The following is a 10,336-nucleotide window of genomic DNA, read 5'->3' as shown; positions in this document are numbered from 1 at the left end:
CAGAGTAACAACAGAGAAAATCAATGAAATCAAAAGCTTGCTCTTTGAGATCAATAAAATTGATGAATCTCTAGTTATGCTGATCAGAGAGGGAAGCCAAAAATACTCAATACTGGGAATGAGAGCAGTGAAATCACTACATAGCCTACAGTAATTAAGGATAATAAGGGGATATATGAGCAACGTCATGCCAATAAAGTTGTTGCCACGGCTAAGTGTTTTAGGGGAGTGTTTGGCTGGATGTTTTAGAGCACTGATTGACTATAGATAAGGGATTTTTTGTGGGTGATGGAACTATTCTATGTCTTGATTGTAACATACAGCTGCACAGATGTATGTATTTGTCAAAATTTATAGGACTGTACATTAAAATTGTTGAATTTTATCTTATTTAAATAAATTTGTTAATGCAGTTTAAGGCACTGTATTGTTTCTCAGTCATCCTTGTCATATGTCATAGCCATATATAACTTTTGGGCTTTTTCTTCCCTTGTTTTTAATTTATGTAGATTAAAAGAATTGTTGGATATCAAAACATTTATTTATTAAAACTTCTTGTCATACACTGGAGGAGAATATACAGCCATGAAAACTACATACAATATGGCATCTTGAATTGGATCCTGGAGCAGACAATGGGATTACTGGGAAAACTGGTGAAGACTGGAAAATAGAAAAAATAGAGTCTTTAGGGAACTAAAAATAGAATTAATGTACAATTCAGCAATCTTGCTGGGTATCTACTCAAAGGAGAAGAAATCATTATATTAAAAAATAGCTATACTTCTATGTCTATTGCAGCATCATTCACAATAGCAATGATATGAAATCAATCTAAAATGTCCATCAGTGGATGATTGGATAAAGAAAATGTGTTATTTATGCATACACACACATACACACACACAATGGAATACTGTTGAGCCATAAAAAAGAATGAAATCATGTTCTTTTGCAGCAACATGGATGGTACTAGAGGCCATTATTTCAAGTATAACCACTCAGAAACAGAAAGTCAAATATCGCACATTCTTACTTATAAGTGGGAGCTAAATAATATGTACACATGGACCTAGAGTGTGGAATAATAGACATTAGACAATCAGAAGGGTGAAAGGGTGGTAAGGGGGTAAGGGATTAGAAATTACTTAACGGGTACAATGTACGTTACTCAGGTGATGCATACACTAAAAGCCCAGACTTCACCACTACACAATATATCAATGTAACAAAACTGCACTTATACGCCTTAAATTTATACAAATAAAAAAATTTTAAAAAGAGTCTGAAATGTGTGATTTTTAATTTAAGTATATTTTTAAAACTAACAAATGTAAGAAATTCATATGAGAACAACATTTTTAAAAACACAACAAACAAAAGCATGTCTTGGTGCTAATGTAGTCGAAGGGGGTGCCAGGAGCACCCACCATTGGCCACCGCTGCAGCTGGCTTATTCACTGAAGCAAGGGACCTAAGTTGGGAAAGATACGTGCATGAGCATGTACAGCCTGTCTCTCCTGGTTAATTCTGGAACATATGATACTCACACTTCAATAATAGGGAAGGCTCAGAATCCCCCCAGTGATTGAAGATGAGGGCGCCAAATATGTCACAGACATGTGTGGGCTAATGGCAAAGAATCCTAAATGAAGAACTCAACCATTTTTGGCCGGGCGCAGTGGCTCACGCCTGTAATCCCAGCACTTTGGGAGGCCGAGGTGGGCTGATCACGAGGTCAAAAGATCGAGACCATCCTGGCTAACATGGTGAAACCCCTTCTCTACTAAATATATAAAAAATTAGCCGGGCGTGGTGGAGGGTGCCTGTAGTAGTCCCAGCTACTCGGGAGGCTGAGGCAGGAGAATGGCGTGAACCGGAAGGCGGAGCTTGCAGTGAGCTGAGACCGTGCCACTGCACTCCTAGGCAACAGAGCGAGACTGCGTCTCACAAAGAAAAATAATAAAATAAAATAAAATAAAATAAAATAAAATAAAACAAAATAAAAAACTCTACCATTCTTAATGTTCTATTTTAAAATTTTGTTTATGACAACTTTTTATTATTGAATGAAATATTTCCAGTTGATATAACCATCCATTACTTCCTGAATAAGTTCAGAGTTGTTCATTAATTCCAGGGTTTAACTCTTACACTCCTTTTGCACTCCTTTTGCAATCCTCATGTTTTCACTCCACAATTTGGCATTCGCCTCTTCTTTCACATCTAGCATCTGAGACATTTCTTTCAGGAAATTATTCCACTGTTATTTCTCAAAGTTCACATTTCAGTTACTTAGGTGTCCTTCAATCTTTTTGCTGAAATTTCTACATAGTTAAGTTTATATGTCTTTTTCTTTAGGGAAACAAGCTTTCTGGGTATTACTTTAGCATGTCAATTCATCTACGAAAAGAATGGCCAGCATCCCTCAAATCCCCAATGCACACAATAAAAAGTATCCAGAGTCCTTCCTTTGGAATCAAAGAGAACATTCACAAGAAATTAATATTGTTTTCTTTTCATGATTCAGATAACCCTTTGGTCTATATTCCTTTGAGAAACTGACTACAAGAGCAAGGGAACTTCTTGCTAATTGAAGAGATTTTCTTTCTCATTATAGGTTTAGACTACACTGCTTCCACCCATAATTCCTCCAGATTAATGAGTTTTCTTAGGATGTATGCATGCAGCAGGTAAGAATATTCAAGCCACATACTTAGGCATATAGGAAATATTTTTTTCCTCTTGAACTAAACATGGCTTTTTCCTTAAGTTCCTACTCCATCAGCAATGGGATGCAACATTGCCAATTAGAGTTTAAAGTTTGTCATACCCGGTATTCTTAGGTGATTCAGGAAAAAATGCTGTCCCTTTATACTTTTTCCCAGTGTTTTTTTCCTCTGATATGGCATTCAGGTTTCTGGGGACTCTCAGAGTCTCCTGACGGTGGCATAATGGGGGAATTGCCCTGGCCTCCAGGCACCATCAGCTCCTTTACTTCCCAGCGTCACATCCACGGTTCTCCAGGCTGCACCAGACACACGACGCTCCTCTCAATGCTCTGACAGCCAGTGAAGGAGCTCAGAGTCTGCCTCTGGACCTTGGGCCTGGAAGTCTCAGACAGTGTTTCCTCTCTACTCCCATAACCATGATGACGTAGGGAATGGGTGCTTGCTGCCTCCCAGTACACAAGGGAAGCAGAGCACAGGACTCCGTCCATGATTCCAAAATCCCCAATTTTCTCTAAGTGCATTCACCACCTTGGAGTTAAACCCAGGGAGGACGGGAATCAGCATCTGCTTCTCAAAAGCCCTCACCAGTTTCCCTGTTGAATTCCTTGGAACTCTCTCTCCTCAATTCAGAATTATTTTAATATCCCCTCAATGCCTGTGCTTACTTATGTGTGTGTGTGTGTGTGTGTGTGTGTGTGTGAGAGAGAGAGAGAGAGAGATGGGTGAATAATGAGGCGATAAGGTGGAGAGAAAGATGACTAGAAGAGTATTCTTTCAGAGCTATAATTTATACCAGGACTTCAGTATATAAATCTGCATATATCTGTATAGTTTAATGTGCCAGACTTTGAGAGCATGCAATGCACAAAAGCCTGGGTAAAGGGGGGCCTCTGCCGCCCCATTCTATCCCAGGCTACAGCAGAGACACACCATCCCGGAAACAAATTATGACGTGGAGTGCTGGGTGGAGAGAGGAAAGGCCTACAATTTTAGGGTAGCTTCTGACAAGGACAGTCCTTAGAGAGGCAATGGGAGTTTCTTATACTTGCTCTCTGAAATAGGAAGGGGCTTAGCAGGAATCTAGTCATTCATTCATTTAATCAATAAATAATTATCGAGCACCTCCTCTGTGCTAGCTCTTGTTCTTTTCTCAGTGAATTGTAGTAAAAGCCTAATGAAGAGGATTTGATTAGAAAGTGAGAGATGTACACTGAGCAGTGAAACTTAAAGGTGAGCACCATTGTCCCCAAAAGAACCGAGAAATACTGATAATGGTTTACCAAAAGCTTACTGCTGCCAGGCACTATTGTAAAAGATTCACCAACCTTTCATGGACTCTAAGATGCATCCTTTGTAAGATGTATTATTATTTTATGAGCCACTAAGAAAGAAAAAAACTGTGGCCAATTAAATATGAACAATGCTTTCTTGTCACTTTGAATTTTTATTTGTTCTTATTGAAAAATGATCCTTATTTGGATGTAATTTAAAAATTAGAGATCATACTTGTTCACACATAAAAAGGAAAATATAAGTAAAATAAACTATTTAATCAATTTCTAAGCCTTCTTTACATTTGGAGTCTGCCCATTCTCAATCAGTTTTGACAGAATTGCCAAAGTTCGGGTTTTTCTACATAATGATGTCAGAGCCATGAAGAGACTCATCCTGTCATATTTTTTACCAATACTTCACTCCAGGATTCCAGTTCCAGGATTTTCTTCCAAGCTGCTGACCCCCATTTCCCAGTTTTGATACTTCAGCATCTTAGATCTGATTACATGGTGTCACACAAAATGTTTTCCAACAATCAGGCTTCATGTTTCTTCCTAAAATGGTCCTTAATGGTTTGTGGCACAGAGCAGATGCAAATGTCGTGTCATGCCACCTGGGACAGCAACTATCTTAGCTCCTAAGCAATCATTAACCACTTCATCAGGACTGCTGCATGCCCATCAGTGAGTGTAAGCCCTGTTCATTCTAAGAAGTTCTTGATCTTGAGATGTCAAAATGTAGGGGAAAAATACGGCCTTATGATTGATGATAAACTGCTAAACCATTTAATCCTCACAACACCATGAAGCAATTACTCTCATCTCCATTTTACAGATAAGAAACTCAAGACATAGAAAGTTCTGGAAACTTCACACAGAACCAGGATTTTGACCTCAAGCAGTCTGGCTTTGGAGCCCCTCATCACATGGTTCTATCACCAATAAGGGTCACTTCTCGGGGGATGCCTTCCCTGGCCACCTAAACCAGGGTAGCCCCCTTTCCTCTCTAGATTGTAAACTCCATGAGGTCAGAGGCCCTCACTGTTGTATCCAACTATTTATAGTAATGTCTGAGACTTAGTAGGCTCTATTTGATGTTTCTACACATCCTGGGGGAAGGAGGGGGCTAATAACAGGGCCCAGGGCATATATAGACTCAGATGAAAATACACAGGGACTTACCATTGTTTCTTGTGATCATTAAGATAATAGAATAATTTGAAAAAAAACACATTGCAAGGAATCAGCCCATTCAAAATGCATTCACATCTGGCTCTCTCCATGAGCCCATCAGCTCCTTATATCTAAGGACCCGTCATCCCTTTTTCAATGGCCCATCACATCCAATCTGTTGATGAGAGAAAGCCTAATGTCAGAATATGCTTCCTCTTGTGGTCAGACCCAACTGGTCTGGTCCAGTCAAGATATTTATTTTAGATGCACAACACTGATTTTAAGGGAGGCCTCTGTTTGCTAACAGATTGAAGGAAAAGGGCTTCTTGGATTAAAAAATGTGATATTTACTAAACAAACACTTCCCCCAAAGGTTAAACTTGTTCCTGTCTACATTGTTTGCCTTCCTGATTAGAAACAACGGAAATAATGCATAATATGCCTTTTTAAAAATCTTCTTTACTTTGGTGCTAGTAAAAACTGTTGGGCTGGGCACCATGGCTCACACCTGTAATTCCAGTGCTTTGGGAGGCTGAAGTGGGAGGATTGCTTAAGGCCAGGAGTTCAAGACCAGCCTGGGCAACATAGTAAGACTCAGTCTCTACCAAACAACATAATTAATGAATAAATAAAAATAAAGAACTGTGTTAGCATCCACCCACAGAGACATACTTTGTTTTTCGGGCTGTCAGTCTTCATAGCAGGCACTGCCTTTTTTCTTTTTTTCACTGCTAAAATACTATTGCTTCCATTACTAAACATCAGTCTGTTCTTTAAAAAATATTTTTGCTTTCCTTAATTTGATGTAGATTCAGCTGGAAATGGGCTAGCTTCATCCTGTTCATCACCTCAAAGGGGAATCCTCAGGTGATTATAACCTACCGTTCCAAAGCAAAACTCATAATGAGATTATGAAGAACAAATAGAGGCACAGCATCCTCACGTCTTTGGCAGGAAGAAAAAAAGTGAATTGCTAAGGACGTTTTAAAAACCTATATTGTGTAAAGCAATATTCTACGTGTTTGACAATAGTAACAAAGTTAATCTTTAAAACAACCCTAGGGGCTCTGATGAAACCGGCCCAGTGAACTTCTGTTACTTGCCCAGATCACAGGCGGGGAGATGGGGAGCTTGACTGTGGGCTCTGGCAGGGTGGCTCCAGCACCCAACTTCTTTTTGTTGTGTGTGTATGTTTCATAACCTGCTTATATTTGCTTACACATTCTTTAAACATATGTGTACAGAAAGCCACACGGGTATTTTCAGAGGAGCACGTGGAACATTATACACATGTAAATAACACAGTCATTGCCTCAGGGACTTTTTTCTCAGGTGGCAAATCTGTTGCCTCTCAGAGGCTCTCAGTTACCCTCTCACTACCTTTTCCCAGATAAAAAGTGTACCCTGAAGTGAACCAGGCTCTGGAATGTTCCTGAACCTCCTTCCTCCCCTCAGAATGAACTGCCCTCTTAAGGGTCTAATTTATTGGAAAAATAATACATCCTAAAATGTTAATAATTTCTTGTAAGTTAGTATCATAACCTTCCCAGATAACATATCTTTAAATCCATAATATGCAACCTTAATGAAGAGAGAGTTAATTAGGTTGATAAGGAAGCTATCAAGTAGATCATACAGCTCCCTTCTCTTACCAAAAGGCCTTGGATATACGTGACAGCAGGTTGAAATGAACTGGAAAGTCAAGCTTGTGCACAGTAGGAAAAAAAAATGAAAAAGGTAGCAATAGATACTTTTAGATTAGGCAGGTACTCCCAGCTAAAATTGTGTATCTCTTCTGAGCCTCTTAGCCTGAGACTGAAATAGATGCAAATGTTATCTCCTACATCAGAAACAATCAGTTAACTAGAACCTAGTATATCCTGAGCTAAATTAAGTTTTTTACTAGGTACTAAATATAATGTGCGAGAGAAACAAATGTTAGGCAGACATTGTGCTTCCCAAAGCTTGCTTTGTTTAAATGGCATGTTTTGATCCAGTGACAAGGTGATTCTATTTTCTCTGTCTTTAAATTTGTTAAAAAAATTTTTTTCTGACAGTGAAAGCAAAAATAATAGCTGTCTCCTGCTGAGTATTTACTCTGCAATAGACACAAGCACAGCCCTTCACAGTAATCCTCACAAAAGATCTATGGAGTGAGTATTCTTGTCCTCACTTTACAGATAAGAAAACAGAGTGCTCAAAATAGCCACTAGCTTGTTCAAGTTTACGTGGCTAATTGGTAGCAGAGCCAAGATTTAAACCAAACATCCATGTACTGTGTTGGATAGTGTCCCCTAAAATTCATGTGCTTCCCAGAACCTCCAAATATGACTGTATTTGGAAATAAACTTGTTGCAAATGTAATTAAGTTAACATAGAATTAAGATGAGGTCATGCTGGAGTAGGGTGGGTCCCTAATCCAATAAGGCTGGCATCCTTATTAGAGGAGAGGAGACACAAAGACCCAGACACACAGGGAGATGCTGTGTAATGATGCAGGAGGCAGAGGTTAGAGTGATGAAGATTCCTGATAACTCCAGAAACTGGGAGACAGACATGGAACAGATTTTCCCTGAGAGGCTTCACAGAGAGTGTGGCCCTGCCAACAACTTGATTTTAGATTTCTAGTCTTCGGAACTGTGAGACATTAAATATGCCCATGGTTCTAAGCCACCCAGTTTGTGGTATTTTGTTACGGTAGCTCTAAAAAACTGTTGGAGCTCAGGACAAATCACCCCTAAATATTCCTCTTGGGCATGCTGTTTATTAGCAGGTTATTTTGAGAAACTAGATGCAAGAGCAGCTCTGAATAGCTGCCCTTTTGTAAAATAAATGTGCATCTATAAGGAAAATTTTTATTAATAAAGATTTCTGTATCAAGGAAAGAGCTGCTCCTGAGACAACTCTTACCACCTGAGAGATTCTTATCTGTATAATGAGACAACATTTATTCACTGTACATTTCCCCCCATCATCCTTCCATAACTTGTCCCCACTACTCCTTAGGAGCCCCAAGCCCCTCTTTCTGTCTGTAGCACAGGATTCTATAATATATAAGCATCAATCATTCAGCTTTTCTTTGAGTCTCATATTTTTGTGGGACTCCTGTGCATACATACATAATTCAAATTATTTTTCACCTGTTAATATGCCTTATGTCAATTTAATTCATGGCTCAGCCAAAGAACCTAAAGGGTAGAGAGAAATCATTTTTTCTTCCCATGCAAACCTAATACAGCTTGCAATTCTAAGCAATAGACCCTGTCTACCTATTTATTGTAGAAATTTTAGAAAACAAAGAAGAAAGTGTACAAAGCATTCATGATCCTATTTTCCTGAGTCCATCACTATGGATTGTATATTTTTAAGTTTGTTTTTGCTTCCTCCCAAAGACGATTTCATTCAGTTTCATCGTTTAAAAATAGCAGCAACTCTCTTGTGTATTTTCTTTCATTTTGTCATTTGATCAGCTCTACTTCTTGTGGGATGTGCTTTAAAAATAGTGAGAATGGCTGTTAACCTCAGAATCCTCAGTTTTTTTTATCATCGTCATAACCACCATGATCATTTCAGCTCACTATCTCGCCCTACCTTCCTAATTGCCGCTTTGCAAGCCCTCCTCCTGCGTGTGCACCAACTTTTACTCCTGTAACTCCAAATTAGTTGCATTAGAATTTGCTTCCATCATCTCATCTATGTCTCTTGGTCATCTGTTTGGATATACTATCTTTTTATATCACTGGGCTGTGTTATAGGTAATTTATTCTAGTTATATTTTCCAACTCTTTAATAGTCTTTTCATCTTTGTTTAATTTGCTGTTTCATTCAGCCATTGAGATCTGAGTGTGTATTTGAAATTTACAAGTTTTATTTTGTTCTTTCTAAAATCTGCCATATTGGTTTTTAAATTTTTTTATTTATTTTTTGAATGTGTTTTCTTGTAGAGATGGGGGTCTCACCATGTTGCCTAGGCTGGTCTCAAACTTCTGGGCTCAAGGCCTCCCAGCTTGGCCTCCCAAAGTGCTGGAATTACAGACATGAGCCACTGCGCCCAGTCCAGTTTTTACATTCTGTTTTTCTTGCTTTTTTAAAATTTCCTTTTCCATTTCTTTTGACCTTTTACACATGGTTGTTTCTGTTGACAAAAAGCCGAACTCTGTAAGATATTTGAAGAGATGTCTTCTAAGTCAAATGCAAAGACCATGACCCCTGACACAGCCTCAGGAGGTCCTGAGAACATGTGCCCAACGTGGTTGGGTTACAGGTTGGTTTTATACATTTTAGGGAGACACAGGACATCAATCAATACATATGAGGTATACATTGGTTTGGTCTGGAAAGGTGAGACAACTTGAAGTGGGGGCTTACAGGTCATAGATGAATTCAAAGATTTTCTGATTAACAATTTGTTGAAAGAGTTAGTTATTATCTAAAGACCTGGAATCAACAGAAAGGAGTGTCTGGGTTAACATAAGGTGTTGTGGAGACCACAGTTCTTATTATGTAGGTGAAGTCTCATAGGCAGCTGCCCTCAGAGGTAATAAATGGCCAATATTTCCTATTCATACCTTTAAAAGTGCTAAACTCTCATCTAATCCCTTCAGGGTCAGAAAAGTACCTGGAAAGGGAAGGGGATTCTCTGTAGAATGTAAATTTTCCCCATAGGAGATAGCTTTGCAGGGCCATTTCAAAATATGTCAAAGAATTATAATTTGGGGTAAAATACTTCTGTTTGTTTCAGGCCCTGCTATCTGTCATGTGATGCTATGCTTGAGTCAGGTTGGAAGTTGGTGTCTTAATGTTACCAGAGTCTGTTTTGTCAGTCTTGAGATCTCTGTTTTAATGTTAATGCTGGACAGTAGTGCCTGAATTCCAAAGAAAGGAGGGTGTAATGAGTCATGTCCAATTCCCCTGCCCTTCCCATCATGGCTGGAACTAGTATTTTATGTTTCTTTGGAATCCCCTTGGCCGACAGGAGGGGTCCATTGAGTTGGTTGGGGGACTTAGAATTTTATTTTTGGTTTGCATTTCACATTCATTGGATCACTCCAATATCTGAAGTCTTTGAAAGTCTAATCTTTCATGTATTATTTCTGCTGTCTCTCATGTACTCCTTGTGTGTTTTTTGGTTTTGGTTTTTCTGTTTTCGTTATAAGC

The sequence above is a fragment of the Nomascus leucogenys genome, chromosome 5 (genome assembly GCF_006542625.1).
Source record: "Nomascus leucogenys isolate Asia chromosome 5, Asia_NLE_v1, whole genome shotgun sequence".
Classification (NCBI taxonomy): domain Eukaryota; kingdom Metazoa; phylum Chordata; class Mammalia; order Primates; family Hylobatidae; genus Nomascus; species Nomascus leucogenys.
Note: the sequence above shows the minus strand (reverse complement) of the source record.